Raw genomic sequence first — 16,078 nt, forward strand, 5'->3', positions numbered from 1 at the left:
GCAGTTGCGATTTTTTTTGTCTAATCCATCAATCTCTATCGCTTCCTGCTCTCCCTTAGTCCTTCATGTTTTTACGAAATCTCTCTCTCTGTCCCCCCCTCCCTCTCTAATAGCCTCGAGGGTGTCCTGATCTTTCGATGAGATACCTAATTATCGATTTGGTAGGAGGTGACGTTGACGATCCGACTACAACCTAGGAGGCAGCGCCTTAGCGATCGATACACCAACTCCAGAAGGTTATTGATCCCGCGGGGGCACGATCAACCTGACCACGAAGGTCTTTGTTCCTGCAAGGAATCGAAGAACAAGCAAGAACAAGATGAAAATCAATCTGAAATTGCGAATAGGACATATGAAGGTTCACGAATCTGAATACTCAATATAGTTGGAGTCTTGATGACGGTAAAACAGGTGGTCTAACCGACACACGCGATTACACGAAAGTAGCAAAGGCTAAACTTTATCTAATCAAAACCCAAGACTCCATAGGGGGGTTCATGGGGTATAAATAGGAGGGGAATTAGGTGGTTTTCGGCCAGGCCCTTGAGGGACTCCGAAACGGCCTATGAATACTCCTAAAACACAACGAAAACATCTAAAAATTGGCTGGACCCTATTACATGGCCTTAGGCCCAATAAAGCAAGGTTATAACTTTCGTTTTAGGAATGCCGTTTTTACTTTCGTTTCTCGGTACTTCATTTAATATTAATGAGAATATGCTGCTGCCTAAGATGTGTTCTTTTATGTGTTTTAGGAATGAAGGACCTACCTTGGACATCAAGGATCAGCGTTGGACAGCAAACCATGGCAAAGGTAACAAATCAATTGGTGCACGAGGTATAAAACCATAAACAATTTCAAAAGGGCACAATTTTGTGGTTGAATGCGGTGAACGATTATAAGCAAATTCAATGTGAGGTAAACATTCTTCCCACATTTTCTAGTTCTTCTTTAAAACAGCCCTAAGCATAGTAGATAATGTTCTATTAACAACTTCAGTTTGTCCATCTGTTTGGGGATGACTTGTAGTAATAAAAAGCAATTTAGTCCCCAACTTAGCCCATAAACATCTCCAAAAGTGGCTAAGAAATTTTGTGTCACGATCTGAAACTATAGTATTGGGCACACCATGCAAGCAAACAATTTCACGAAAGAATAAATCAGCAACATTTGTAGCATCATCGCTCTTATGACAAGGTATAAAATGTGCCATCTTAGAAAATCTTTCAACAACAACAAATATGCTATCCCTCCCCTTCTTAGTTCGAGGCAATGCCAAAACAAAATCCATTGATATATCTTCCCAAGGAACATTAGGAACAGGGAGAGGCATATATAAACCATGAGGATTGAGTCATGACTTAGCTTTTTGACATGTAGTGCAGCGAGCGATAAATCTCTCAACTTCCCGTCTCATCCGAGGCCAAAAGAAATGGTCAGTGAGCACATCTTCGGTCTTCTTCACGCCGAAGTGACCCATCAACCCTCCTCCATGTGCCTCATGTAACAACAAAAGACGAACGGAACTATCTGGGATGCATAGCTTGTTAGCACGGAACACAAATCCATCATTAATGACGAACTTGTTCCATGTTCTGCCCTCTTTACAATGCTGCAAAACATCCTTAAAATCTGCATCATGCTCATATTGTTCTTTTATAGTCTCCAATCCAAATATTCGAAAATCAAGCTGAGATAACAAGGTATAACGACGTGATAATACATCAGCAATAACATTATCTTTACCCTTCTTATGTTTAATAACATACGGAAAAGACTCAATAAATTCAACCCATTTAGCATGACGACGGTTCAGCTTTGCTTGACTACGAATATGCTTCAAAGATTCATGATCAGAATGTATAACAAATTCTTTGGGCCATAAATAATGTTGCCATGTTTCTAAAGTCCGAACGAGAGCATATAATTCCTTATCATAAGTAGAATAATTCAGACTAGGCCCACTCAATTTTTCACTAAAGTATGCAACATGTTTTCCATCTTGTAACGACGCACCTCCTAAACCGATTCCACTAGCATCAGACTCCAACTCAAAAGTCTTATTAAAATCAGGAAGTTGGAGTAAAGGAGCATGTGTCAACTTATCTTTCAATATGAGAAAAGCTTCTTCTTGTGCAGCGCCCCATACATATGGAACGTCCTTCTTTGTGAGCTCATTAAGCGGTGCAGCAAGGGTGCTGAAATCCTTTACAAGCGGCGATAAAACCCAGCGAGTCCAAGAAAGCTCCTCACTTGGGTGACCGTTGTTGGAGTTGGCCAGCTTTGAATAGCGTCGATCTTGGCCTTATCAACTTCTATGCCCTGTGGAGTGACAACATAGCCAAGAAAGGAAACTCGATCGGTGCAAAAGGTGCACTTCTCAAGGTTACCAAACAAACGTGCATCTCTCAAAGCATCAAAAACAACATGTAAATGATTCAAGTGGTCTTCTAAAGAGCTGCTGTAAATTAATATATCATCAAAATAAACCACCACAAATCGTCCTATGAAAGCACGTAAAACTTCGTTCATTAACCGCATGAAAGTGCTAGGTGCGTTAGTAAGACCGAAAGGCATGACTAACCACTCATATAGTCCAAACTTAGTTTTAAATGTTGTTTTCCATTCATCGCCTAATTTCATTCGAATTTGGTGGTAGCCACTACGTAAATCAACTTTAGAGAACACGGTAGAGCCACTTAATTCATCTAACATATCATCAAGTCTAGGAATTGGGTGACGATAGCGAATAGTAATGTTATTAATAGCTCTACAATCTACACACATACGCCAAGAACCATCTTTCGTTGGTACCAAAATAACAGGAACAACACAAGGACTGAGGGATTCATGAACATAACCTTTGTCGAGCAATTCTTGAACTTGTCGTTGAATCTCCTTCGTCTCCTCTGAATTGGTACGGTAGGGCGCACGGTTGGGCAGCGAAGCACCAGGAATTAAATCAATTTGATGTTCAATCCCTCGAATAGGTGGTAATCCTGGTGGTACGTCTTGTGGAAAGACGTCGGAATACTCCTGCAAAACGTGAGTAACAGCAGGGGGCAAAGAGGGAGGCATATCCTCAAATGAAAACATAGCCTCTTTGCAAATGAATGCATAGCAAACAGAATTATTCGCATCTAACTCAGAAATATCAGATTTACTTGCAAGCAAGCATGCACCTTTCAATTTAATTTCATTAACATGTTTCGGTTCAGATTTGCTAGTAGACGCTTGGTGCTTAAATTCTTTAGCGACATTCTGGTTCTCACTCTTATCCTTCTCTTTGCTCTTTGCTCTACTAGCTCTAGCAAGATCATCTTTCACAATTTGTTCAGGAGTCATAGGTTTCAAACCAATTTTCTTACCAGCATGCATAAAAGAATAATGATTAGTTCTACCATGATGAACATAATCTGTATCATATTGCCATGGACAACCGAGTAACATAGAACATGCTTGCATAGGTACCAATAGTAAAGTGTGCACGGACTGTTCTAGTTACCTTGAGCTTACTGCTGTTGTTAAACCATTGAATGTAGTAAGGGTGGGGGTGCGGCCTGGTGGTAAGAACAAGTTTTTCACCATCTCCGTGCTGGCCAAATTATTGCAACTTCCCCCATCTATGATGATACGAACAGCGCGCTCCTTGATGACCCCTTTTGTTTGGAACATGTTATGCCGCTGATTTTGTTTGGCGCGGCTCATTTGGACGCCCAAGGTGCGTTGTGCAATCAAACTCAAGTACTGATCAACGGCTTCAGCTCACATTAACTCCTCGTCATGGTGGGCAGCGGGGTCTTCTTGCTCTTCCTCGGCAATGAGAGCATAGGTAGCTTCGTCAAAATCACTGGCTGAATCATATACTCCATCTTCACGTATGATCATAACGCGTTTGGTTGGACAGTCCCGCTGAAAATGCCCGTATCCTTTGCACCTACGACATTGGTTATCTCCGGTCCGTCCGGTGGAAGCAACGAACGCTGCTGAACTTTGTGTAGAGGGAGTGGGTGTATTTCTTGTTGCTGCTGGTCCAACCTTTGCGGATGTAGGCGTAGAGGTACTTTGCTTGTTGGCGGAAGTAGTCGGAACAGCCGGACATGTAGGGGGTGCAGCTGGGTGTGTGGAAGGGGCAGCGGGGCTACGTGCTGCCCATGAGGAAGTACGACCTGCAGAAAAGTTAGTCCGCGTGTTCGTGTGTCGTCCCTGCACTTCCCTTTCATCTTTTCAAGCAATGTGAAACAATCGATTGATAGAATTATACTCCTTATAATCAACAATGTCAGCAATTTCACGATTTAAACCACCAAAGAATCTAGCCATAGCAGCTTCCTCATTCTCAACTAAACCACAACGTAACATGTTCTTTTGCATTTCTTGATAATAATCTTGGACAGAATTACTATCTTGCCTTAATTGTTGTAGTTTCTTTAACAAGTCACGTGAATAGTATGAAGGAACATATCTAGCGCGCATAATTCTTTTCAAATCATCCCATGTTGGTGGTATAGCGTTAGGATGTGCAATACAATACTCATGCCACCAAACAGAAGCAAAATCAGTAAACTCACTAGTAGCAGCCCTAACCCTCTTATTAGCACGAAAATCATGGCAAGTAAATTTTTGACTCAATTCTAATTCCCATGTAAGGTAAGCATCAGGGTCATATTTTCCATCAAAAGGAGGAACCTTAAGTTTAATAGAATGCAGCGAGTCATGTTCCACTCTTTGAGGTCATGTCGGTCCCATACCTCGGTGGTTGAAACGAGCTCGGCGATGATCACGGTCGTTGTGATGGTTTACGGCCCCGTCTTGTTCTGTATCCGCGGAGTAGTCGTCGTCGTTCTCCTCAACCTCGCTTGCGAAGGTACCGTTATTAGCGGTCCGCTGGTTGTGTGTATTGTTTCCTCCCGGTGTAGCGATGGTCGTTGCAGCAAGTGCCGCCAGTTGCGTCGTGATTTCTGCCAGAGAAGTACTAATGGTAGCAACAGAATTCTGTAAAGATGTTAGCTTGGTATTTGTTTCAATGTGCGTGCTCTTCAAGGTTCCAAGTCTCTCATTCGCAATCCGAACTTCCTCATCCAGCTCCTCGTTACGGAGCCTAAGCTTGCGATCAAAATGTGAAATAATGCCCTTTGTGCGTGGAGAGTGGCCTTGTAAATCATCGTCAGAACCTGCCATCATTAGGAGAAAACAAGAAAAAAATCGCAAGGAAAAGTCCCTATGCACTACTAGGATGTGGGGTTCCAAAGATCACTGCACTCAACTTTTAATCAAGTTCTTACTCGTTCGTACCCAGCAAACAGGAAGGTGATGACCAGCGGCGAGAACAAGCCCACCGAAGATTAGTCCTTCATGTTTTTACGAACTCTATCGCTTCGTGCTCCCTCCCTCTCTGATAGCCTCGAGGGTGTCCCGATCTTTCGATGAGATACCTAATTATCGATTTGGTAGGAGGTGACGTTGACGATCCGATTACAACCTAAGAGGCAGCGCCTGAGCGATCGATACACCAACTCCAGAAGGTTATTGATCCCGCGGGGGCACGATCAACCTGACCACGAAGGTCTTTGTTCCTGCAAGGAATCGAAGAACAAGCAAGAACAAGATGAAAAGCAATCTGAAATTGTGAATAGGAGATATGAAGGTTCACGAATCTGAATACTCAATATAGTTGGAGTCTTGATGACGGTAAAACAGGTGGTCTAACCGACACACGCGATTACACGAAAGTAGCAAAGGCTAAACTTTATCTAATCAAAACCCAAGGTTCCATAGGGGGCTCGTGAGGTATAAATAGGAGGGGAACTAGGTGGTTTTCGGCCATGCCCTTGAGGGACTCCGAAACGGCCTAGGAATCCTCCTAAAACACAACGAAAACATCTAAAAATTGGCTGGACCCTATTACATGGCCTTAGGCCCAATAAAGGAAGGTTATAACCCTCATCTTTGGCCCATAGATACCCATTGGAGGGAGAATCCTCCAGTTGGCCGAAATCCCATTGATGAAGAGGATGCGGCCTTCTTCTCATCTCTCATTATGGTTGTTTCAATGTTCTGAAATCATCACTTGAGCTAGCTCCCGCCACCTTGCTGCCACCTCCATGGTTTGCTGTCCAACGCTGATCCTTGATGTCCAAGCTAGGTCCTTCATTCCTAAAACACATAAAAGAACCCATCTTAGGCAGCAGCATATTCTCATTAATATTAAATGAAGTACCGAGAAACGAAAGTACCTGATAATTTAGTTGTCGTGCACGAGTTCTAGTAATTGGTCCATGTATCTCCGGTACTTGAGGTGTAGGTGCTGTAGGGGCTGTGGTTGTATCATTAGTTGGGATGTCCTCATCATCCCTCTCTATCTGTCTCGTACACACACTTTTGGCATGTTGTTACAAGCATGTGGGTAGCCATCATGTGGAGCATCTGCATGCATGTTAGGCTGTCGGCGGGCCTTCCGCAAAGGTATTTTATGGGGGTTATTGTTTATAGATTGACGAAGTCAATTTTAGTTTCAATGCAAGGTTAATCACTATACATACATAAAACTCTTGGTATTTTTTTTATGTTGGGCCAATTAACTAGTTGCACTGTATGAAAGATGCAAATCCACGTGCATGTTTCAATCTTAATTAGATGACAATCACATACCGAATATTATGTGAGTGCATTTAATTCTATTAGTCAATTATACATAATAAAATGATCTATAATTCAAGAACACCGAGAATATATCCATCGCATTGTTTTGCCAAAAGCTAACGGAAATGGTTAAAAAATATCATTTGTCCATTCCTAAGGGCTCTTCTTTCTGACAAGGAGATGCCATGCATCGTTTTCTATGGCTTAAACTAAAACAAAACTGCTCCTTTTGTAAACAACCCAGAAAAGTGTGTTACAACCACCAAACAAGCTTGAGGAAATACACATAATGTCATCTGTTCGATCAACTATGACAGAATAGATAATAGCTCTAGAAAAAAAGGGCGGTACAAACTTGCTCCCTAAGTTAGTAGATGTAGGTTAAAAAGGCACACATTACTTGTGATGCAATATTATATCTACTGATGTTTTCAGCAAAGGTTTGAGTCAGCATGGATATCGTCTTATCTAGGTTAACAAATTTGTCACCATATGGAGCGTGAAACACATTTTCGCCTTTGTAAAACATAACTTACATTTTCACGAAAGAACTATATCATGAGTGCCTGGCTCGTCGATGTACTCTCGAATGCGTACCACATCTCTATGCAAGAAGCCCAAAACCTTAAAATAATTGCAAGAACTGATTGGGCATGTTGACTCCGACCTTTTTCCCCAAAGCAGCCGCCAAAGTTACACGATCACAAATATGGAGTCATTTTCGACCGATAAGACATCAGAGTGAATGAGTTGCTATGATAATTATTCTAGTGAAATAAAGACATCACAAGTGTGTAAGAAAAGTGAAGTTCCACTTCGGCAATGCCCATGTTGAGGGGCTTTGTGTTTAGGGAGAGCGACATGCGTGCGTGTTGGTGATTTCGTCGGCTAACAAGGACACAGGGGACACAGTGTTTTACCCAGGTTCGGGGTCCTCGAAAGGTAATACCCCTACGTCCTGCTTGTCTGATCTTGTATTGATGGAGAGATTACAAGTTTGCCGCGGAGGCTAGGGTGCGCAGATGAGATCTGGCGAGTGCGTCTAGGTGGCTTCTATGCTAGATTCGTTTATCTTGGCTCCCCCTCCTGATCCTTTATATATGCAGGAGTCCAGGTCTCGGGTGGAATCCAAGTTGGTTACAATAGAGAGATGTACTATAATGAATCTTTCTTATCTTGAGTCGCAAGAGTAGGTATTTGGACTCCTGGAGTCGTAGTAGGCCTCCAAGTAGGCTTCATGCTGGGCCGTAGTGGATATACCAAAGATGAGAACCCAGTGGGTCACTCCCACATCATCGTCTTGTTATTTTCCTTCTGTGTATACTACCATTTTGCGAAGTCTCTCTTCGTGTCCCTGTACTAAGGCATGTTGTTACGACCTACGATCATGCGGTAGCCATCATCTCGGACGGTCGGGCAGGCCTGCAAAGGTAACTTTTGGGGTCATTTGTTGTTACAAGAAGTCAATCCTAATTTACATGCAAGGTTGACTACTTGAAAATTGCTAATGATCTGGGTAGTATGTAGTGACGTGGGCTAATTAACATAACATGAGAAATTATGTGGATAATCCTGTGGGCCCAATACTATGTGGTACCTAGCCCAAACTGGCCCTAGTACTGGTATTTTCAAGATGATCCACGGAAGAGCATCAAGAAAGAGTCTCCCAATCTCAAAAAATAGAAAAGAGAAAGGAAAACAAAAATTGTCCATCGTGCATTCTCAATTAAGTTAGAGTCGACACTCTAAGTAACGAAGTGACAAATGCTCTCCCCCACTATTTTGTATGAAGCCATCTAGGGCGAAAATTATACTAGATGATGTTGGCGCAAATACCAACACGATGCAAAGTCACCGCAAACTAAAGCCAAGAGCACCACAAATATACCATCATCAATCCCCATCCAAAAAACAAAACACCAGCTAAGCATACATCCCACAAGAACAAACACGTACAGACACCACAAAAATCAATCCACCTCATGAACACAGGTAACAACACCGAGGGGCACGACAGCAGAGGCATCAGGAATAAATGCAACTGAAGCAAAGACACCAGGGTGGGTTTCTGGCCTTTCTGCAACGTCCAATTCCCAAACATAGTGCAATTTTTTGTTGTATTTATAAGGAAAAATTAATAGTTGGTAAATGGACATATTCATGACGAGATCAAGAATCTGTTGCAGGCTCGATTGGGTAGCAGTGATATAGAGTAGTGATACAATTGGGAGAGTCGAGAAAGGAAGAATTCTAGAGTCTCGAGGACGAAGATGGAATACAGCCCAGTTCTGTGTCAACTGTCAAGTCATCCAACAAGAGGATTCTGAGAGTAGAGCAGTGCGGTGTTCCCAGCTGCATTTGTTTTAACAACGGTCTCGCTTTATTTATTCAAGGAACATAGTACAACTGATGGAAAAAAAAAAGGAAGACAACAAAGATTTCGGATAAAAGAAAGTTACATAAAAATCTTTGAAGCCAACTTCTCTAGTGCGCCATTCGCATCATGATATTTTTCCGAATCTCCGGTGATGAAAAAGTAGAAGACCAAACCTGCATAAGCAGGACTAACCGTAGAATATACTGAGCCGTCCACCCCTCGCAAGACAGGTTGTTGAGCCGTCGAATCATCGCAGAATAGATGAGGAAAATGATCAAAACCACAAAATTACGAGTCGTGAGATCCATAGAATCCACAAAGTAGACCATGAAAGCCACGCCAAACAGAGATGAAGCCGGAAGACGTTTAATCTGTCAGGAAGCCGTCGCAAAGGACATACAAAACTAAAACGACGGCCAGATGTTACAAAAATGGTAAAAAAAGAAGTTAAAAACTGGTACTGAAACGATGGCTATCATAGGTGAGGGGAACCAATGATGAAAGCGATGGTTTTTTCTTTGGCGGCTATGGTTTCATGAGATCCATCTCGTCCGATACTCGATCGTCGCTGGGTGGAGATGAGATGGTGATTTCCCAGCTGCCAACTAGCTGGTCATAGCGGGGGTTGGGCTTGACTTGCCTCCTGGGCGGGACCGGTGATGCCTGCTCTTCTGACTCTCAAGATCGCAGGCTGGAAGCAGAGGTGATTTCCTGCTCGCAAGCATGGTCCTGGGGTAGGGGTGTGGGCACCCCGGGCCCATGAAACCTCGGGGCCCGCATATGTGTATCTATACTAGGCTTGTTACTTGATTTTTAAATGTAAGAAGGTCTTGACTTTTTAAATTTTGACCTAATTTATAGAAAATTTCACCAACATCTACTAATACATATATTAGTTTTAATAAATCTATAACAACATAATTGATTTTTTTTCATATTTGTTTGGTCGTGTGGGTTTTCGACGCAGAGATAGAAAATGTGATACTCTATGTTTTGCTCATTAGATACATTGTCGTGATCAATAAAAGCTTCCATTTACAAAATAAATAGGGATGTTGCATCACCCACCTTGGTCGCAATTAGTTTTGATGCGAACAACCGGTTGTTGCCTTTGGCATTTGCATTGGTTTCAGCAGAGAACAACGATAATTGGGCATGGTTCATGGGTGCATTAAGATCGAAGGTTATACCGCCGCAAAGGGAAGTATGTGTCATATCAGATCGCCATCAAGGCATTTTGAACGCGGTGGAGGTTGACATTCCTGGCCTTGCTCGATTGCACCATCGATGGTGCATGCGGCATTTTTGTGCAAACTTCCTTCACCATTCTCCATCTTGGCCAAGCACCTTTTGAACTTGTCCACATGCATGCTATGTTCCTTTTGCCAATTTTGTTTCCTCTTCTATTTTTTCCTATCAATCCTACAAATATTTACGAGGCACCATATTATTACGGCAAAAAGGTAACACCACAAAGCTTCATGGGGACAACAAATACTTACTTGTGAAGCTTTATGTTCGTGTCCTTCAACTTTGGCAGATTAGTCTGCAACAACCCAAACTGTTGCATCACACGATGTGGTTGATGAAGTTCAACCACCCAAATGCATATCATTGGGCATCACATTAACCACATATGTCGTTCTTCCAAGCACTTCGGGTTGAGGTCATAACCGAATGGGAGCCTGAAATCGCCCCCGCTACCATATGGCTGCCATTCCACCTTAAACATATGGCAAGCATCGCAATGTTCGGTTACCATAGAAAGCATTGAAATCATAATAGGTGCTGCAATGACAATATTTACCTGCTCACGGGTTAAAGTGTCGAACTCGTTCGTGTACTGCTTGTACAGAAGTTTAGTGTCGTTCCAGTTATCTCTCGGACGGTCCCACTTGTAAGCCCAAGTGGGTCCCCGCAGCAGGTTGTCGTGATCGGCCCAATCGTTGTATGCCAACGCTTCCGGTCGTCCATTGGGGAAGCTTTCCCAGCTCCAAACAGACAAAAGAAGCAATGGACCACCTATGCCGCTGTCTGCTCTGCTCCTACGACAAGCATCGTCCAACTAAAACAAAAAGGCAATCAGAAAATAAGTGAAGACATGTCATCACAGGTCATGTACACATAAATAAATTAATAGTACATCATTACCTGCCGGTAAAGGTATGCAAGTGCAGCTGTGCCCCAGCTCCAATCCGAGTCCCATACGGTCAAGGCCTTCAGGCAATGCTATTGACTTGTCCTGCCACCCCCGTCAGCAAACAGAGTGCGTGTGATGACGTACCACACGTATACTCGTGCGTACTGCTCAACCACCTCGTTGGCAGCACCCTCAGGGCACTCGGAGAAGTTCTCAACGATTCAAGTTGCCGGGCCACGCCCTATCCGACGCGTGGGTCCCAAGGGGAGTCCCCATGGCACCCGGCCTCGCAGGCCGCATTCACGGTTCCACTCCTCCGAGTGAAACGGTCGGGCGCACGATTTCGTGCCTTATCCCCCTTAATCACCAGAGAGTTAAGGCCACGTCACGCACCCCCTCTTAATCTCCGATTCTTTAGGGCACTTTACTGCTGATCGTGGGGGTGTCTGTTGCAGCCCGCCAGCCCCGATAAATACCCAAGGCTGGCGGCGGGCACTCCCCACTGCCTCTTGCTCCTGCCATTGCCTCCTCTCAAGCTCTCCGTGCCCCAACTCCAACCAAATCACCTCCCCACCTCCGCCGATGTCTTCCAAGGGCCAGAACCGTCCCAAGGGGAGCACCAGCAAAGGGGAAAAGCGCGAGAAGGCCAGCAAGCGGAGCTGTCGGACCGAGCCCGGAAGGATGAGGAAATGCGGGCTAAGTTCGCCTTCTTCCACCCCCCCCCCCCGGGTACAACGGTGAGGGGGTAGACGAGCTGGTCTTGGCGCTGGCCACCAAGCACAACGAGTACGGGCCGACGCCCCGTCGGCGCGGAGCATGACCAACAGTACTTCCGGATCTTTGGGAGGTTCATCCTAGCCGGGTTCGTGCCGCCACACTCTTACTTCCTTTCAGCAGTCATGAAGACCTACGGGCTCATCATGGCGCAACTTCACCCCACGTCGTTCTTCACATTGGTTGTCTTCCAACACCTTTGTGAAGCATTCATGGGGGTAATGCCGTCAGTGGCTCTATGTCGCCACTACTACTACCCGAGGGTGGAGAAGAAGGCTCCCCTGTCCTCGAGAGTGGTGTTCAGATTCCACGACCGGATCAAGTCGGAGTTCATCGAGCTGGGGAAGAAAAAGATCGAGCACGAATGGCGCCGCGACTGGCGCTGGGTGCGCACCGACGAGCTCCAAGAGTTCCACGAGGAGCCCCTCGGGCCCCCGAAGGGCTTTGACAACTGGACGCTCCGCGACCAAAAGGACGAGGAGCTGGCACCGATCTGTGCCAAGATCAAGGCGCTCCACGAGGCTGGGCTTACAGACACGGATGTGGTGCGCCACTTCATCGGGAGGCGCGTGGCTCCCTTGCAGCGGCGCTCACATCTGGCGTGGATGTACAACGGGTCCGGTGACCAGACTCGACTGCAGCGCACAGACCTCCTCCCGGAGGAAGTGTAGTTCTGGGTGAAGGGCATCACCGGTGAGGACGAACCCTACCGGCTGCCCCCGCTTGGAGCGCACCCGCTCCACTCCGGGATCTCGAACCCGGGATCCCGGGATCTCCCACTCTGCGATGAGTGGGGGATCATGGAGGACCCCTCGACGCAACCCGCCCCCCCTCCCCCCCGCAGCCCAGGCCCCGCAGGGGCAAGGAGCCGGCTGCTGAGTCGGGGAAGGGGGCCTAAGGCCAGGCCTCCGCGAGGCCAGAGGGTTCGGACTCCGATGACTCGTCGCTGGGCGTCGGACGAGACCTCAGCCACGACGACGACGATGATGACGCCCCCCCCTCCGGCAGCTGGAGGGGTCGCGCCAGAGGAGGACGACGAGGAAGACGACGTCGCCCTGGTAAGGCTGTCTGCAGCTGAGCGGGCGAGCAGGCAGGAGGCCAGCCCGCAGCCTCAGGAGCCTCACGACGACGTGGGGACTGGGACCTCCGGCGGCAGCGACGCGGCTGCAATAGTCGCCCTGACTACCCCGGCGGCTTTGCCCGTCCCACCCGCCCGGAGCAGGCCCCCGGCAAGGAGCATCCTGGCGGACAGGGTGCTCAAGCTCAAACCGGCGGGGTGAGCTCAACGTGGTTCCGAACACTTGCAATTTTGCTGACTAACTTGTTTTCACGTCCTCTAGTTCTTCGAGGAAGAGGGGGCAGACCAGCACGTCACCGGCAGCCCCAACCAAGAAGCCCCGCCCGGCATTGGGCGGTGGCGATCGAGATACCGCTGGCGTGGCTGTCGTGACGGCGGCAGCAGCCGCCAGGGACTCGAGGGTGCCCGATTCGAGCTCGCAGGGCACCGGCCTAGCGGCAGGTACGTGCGAGTCCCAACATTTCCTTTACCCATTCACACCACGTCCCATACTTGATGGAGGTGCTCTTCGTGCAGTTGCCGGGGATGTTCCGGCAGCACCCGCACCCATCGAGGTGCGAGTAATCGACCTCACCAGCAAGGTCGACAACGATTTTCCGTCGGAGATTGCCTCTATCGGAGCCCTTCAGCAATCGGCCACAGCTCCTGCCGAGGCCGCGATTGCTGGCGCAGGCGACGCCACGCAGGGGGCGCCATCTGTGGCAGGGGACACAGAGCAGCCTCCGCCTGCCGGAGCAGGTGGTGGCATTCTGGAGAAGCCCCCGAGTCCCCAGCCCGCCCCTTTGGATGGGCAAGGAGCAGCGGGGCTTGGCCAGGCCGGGGGCGTGCCGTCAAATCCCGACACACCCTCGGGATCACAGACGGTTGTGGCGGGGTCCTCCTCCGCTAGAGCCACCTTCAGCCCGGGAGCAGGGGAGCTCACCGGGCGTAGATAGGGTCGGATTACTTGTGACCCCAACATGTTCCAGCAGGGACACCAAGTGATCGACAACATCCAGCAGCAGTAGCGGATGTTCGTCGATTTCTTCAACGACATGCAGCGGCACCACGCCCGCGCAGTGGAGGAACTGAGCGCAGCACGACGGGAGGCGGAGTAGCAGCGCACCGAGCTGCAACGGCTCCGGGAGGAGCTCCAGCAGGCACGGCAAGCCGGGGCAACGCCTGCTGTGCAAGGGGTGCCGGAGGCGCAGGTCCTTCAGCAGCTGTGGGATCTCCAGCAAGAGCACCAGCGGGAGCTCGAGCCGGTGAAGGCCACGCACGCCAAGAGCGAGGATGAGCACCAAGCGGCTCTGAACTCGTTCCAGGGGCGTCTCCAAGAGAAGACGGACTTACTATCCAACTACTCCCTGGAGATCCAGCGCCTCCGCTGCGAGGTCGGAGAGCTGGAGACGGCGGTTGCAACAGCAGCTGAAGCCTCAGCGCGCCGGGACAAGGAGCTGCAGGACCAGGCTCGCTCCCGGGAGCGCGAGCTTGCGGGACAGCTCAAGGCCACCCAAGATGCTGGCTCGTCCCTTCAGGGTGAGCTCGACACGGTGCGGCAAGAACCCCATCTAGTCAACGACGACAACACCAAGAAGGCGTCCGAGATCGGCAGGCTGAAGTTCGAGTGTCGCGAACACAAGCTGCAGGCCCAGGAGGCTCGCAGTGCGTGCACTGAACTGCGGGCCCACAGGACAGTAGAGGTGGCCAGGCTGAAGAAGTTGGCTGACTCGGCGGTGGAGGCGCTGCAGGGATTCAACATCCCTGTGGCTTCCTTCGATGGGGATGACATGGGTAGCTTCACTTCCTTCATCGCAGACTTCGTCGGCCGACTGAGCAGCCTGCAAAGCTGTGTTACGGCCTTCGGGGACTGGCAAGTCGGCCTTGCAGCCGAGCAGGTCGCCAGGCAGATTCTCACCCAGGTCCACTCCGCGCACCCCGACTTCACGTTCGAGTCGGTCTTCGACGCCTGTTCGGACGAGGAAGATGCCAAGAGCCACCGGGAAGTGTTGCAGAGCGTTGTGGACGAGATGGTGGCGCGGATGCAAGGCAAGGTCGATGACGCCGAGGCCACTGACGAGGAGGTTGACGGGGAAGCCCCCGATGCCGAGGATGCACCCGACACCGACGCAGCCGCCCCGGGAGCACCTCCTGCATAACTGCTTGTTTGTTTTTTATTTTCCTGCAAGTGGCGCACGGTGCCTTAGAACTTTTTATGTTAGCTTCCCCTTATCATTGCAAGTGTTATTCGTTAACTCGTTTGTTCAAGCTTCAATATATCAAATGCTACTTTTACTCGCTTCTTTGTCTAAGACTAGCTTGCCAGAGAGGGGCTTTGTCCTTCTCATGCTTTAGCCTTGCGTATCAGGGGACTCGCCAACTACATGTTTGGCTAGACTAGGGACCCGGGACGGACCCACAGTGCCAACCTGGGACCAAACAGCAGCGGCCAGCCACTCCGCCAGCGAGTTAACTACCCCAGTGCGCACGCCTCCGGGACGGACCCGCGAGCCACCTGTGGGGGGCGTCCTACCCCGCACGCGTCCTTCCTACGCTTCGGCAACACGGGGACCGAGCTTACCTCAGCAAACCAGCGTTACTAGAGGAAGAGCCAAGGACCTAAGACAAAGTACTTAGCTTTCCATTCTCTTTGGTCTTGTCGCACCTTGTTGAGAGCCGTGGCAAGGACGCTGTGGCAGTGCACCCTCCAGCGGCATGCACCACCACAGCAGCGTCTTCGCGACGCCCCTCGCCCACTGCACCGCCATTTCTGGTGTCGTTCCATAAGAGATGTGGCAGGGCCGCAATGGTGGGAACACCCTCAACAACAAGCGAAGAGGGATGCACCACCGTCGCCTCTCTGCGACATCTCTTGCTTTCTTGCCCGTTGCTGGTGTCGCCCTTGCCCTGGTCTCTTTAAATAGCCGAAGCGCTGCCCTTGCCTCCACACGCGCGGGACCCCCAGTCGCCGCGTGGAGGCACTGGCTCTGTCTCAGCTTCCTGCATCAAGCCTCGAAGCAATTGCCATATATGTACAACTTACTCGCAAGACGACGACACCCGTGACCACCCCACGAGCATCACAGT

Source organism: Brachypodium distachyon, chromosome 4 (assembly GCF_000005505.3).
Source record: "Brachypodium distachyon strain Bd21 chromosome 4, Brachypodium_distachyon_v3.0, whole genome shotgun sequence".
NCBI classification, from domain to species: Eukaryota; Viridiplantae; Streptophyta; class Magnoliopsida; order Poales; family Poaceae; genus Brachypodium; species Brachypodium distachyon.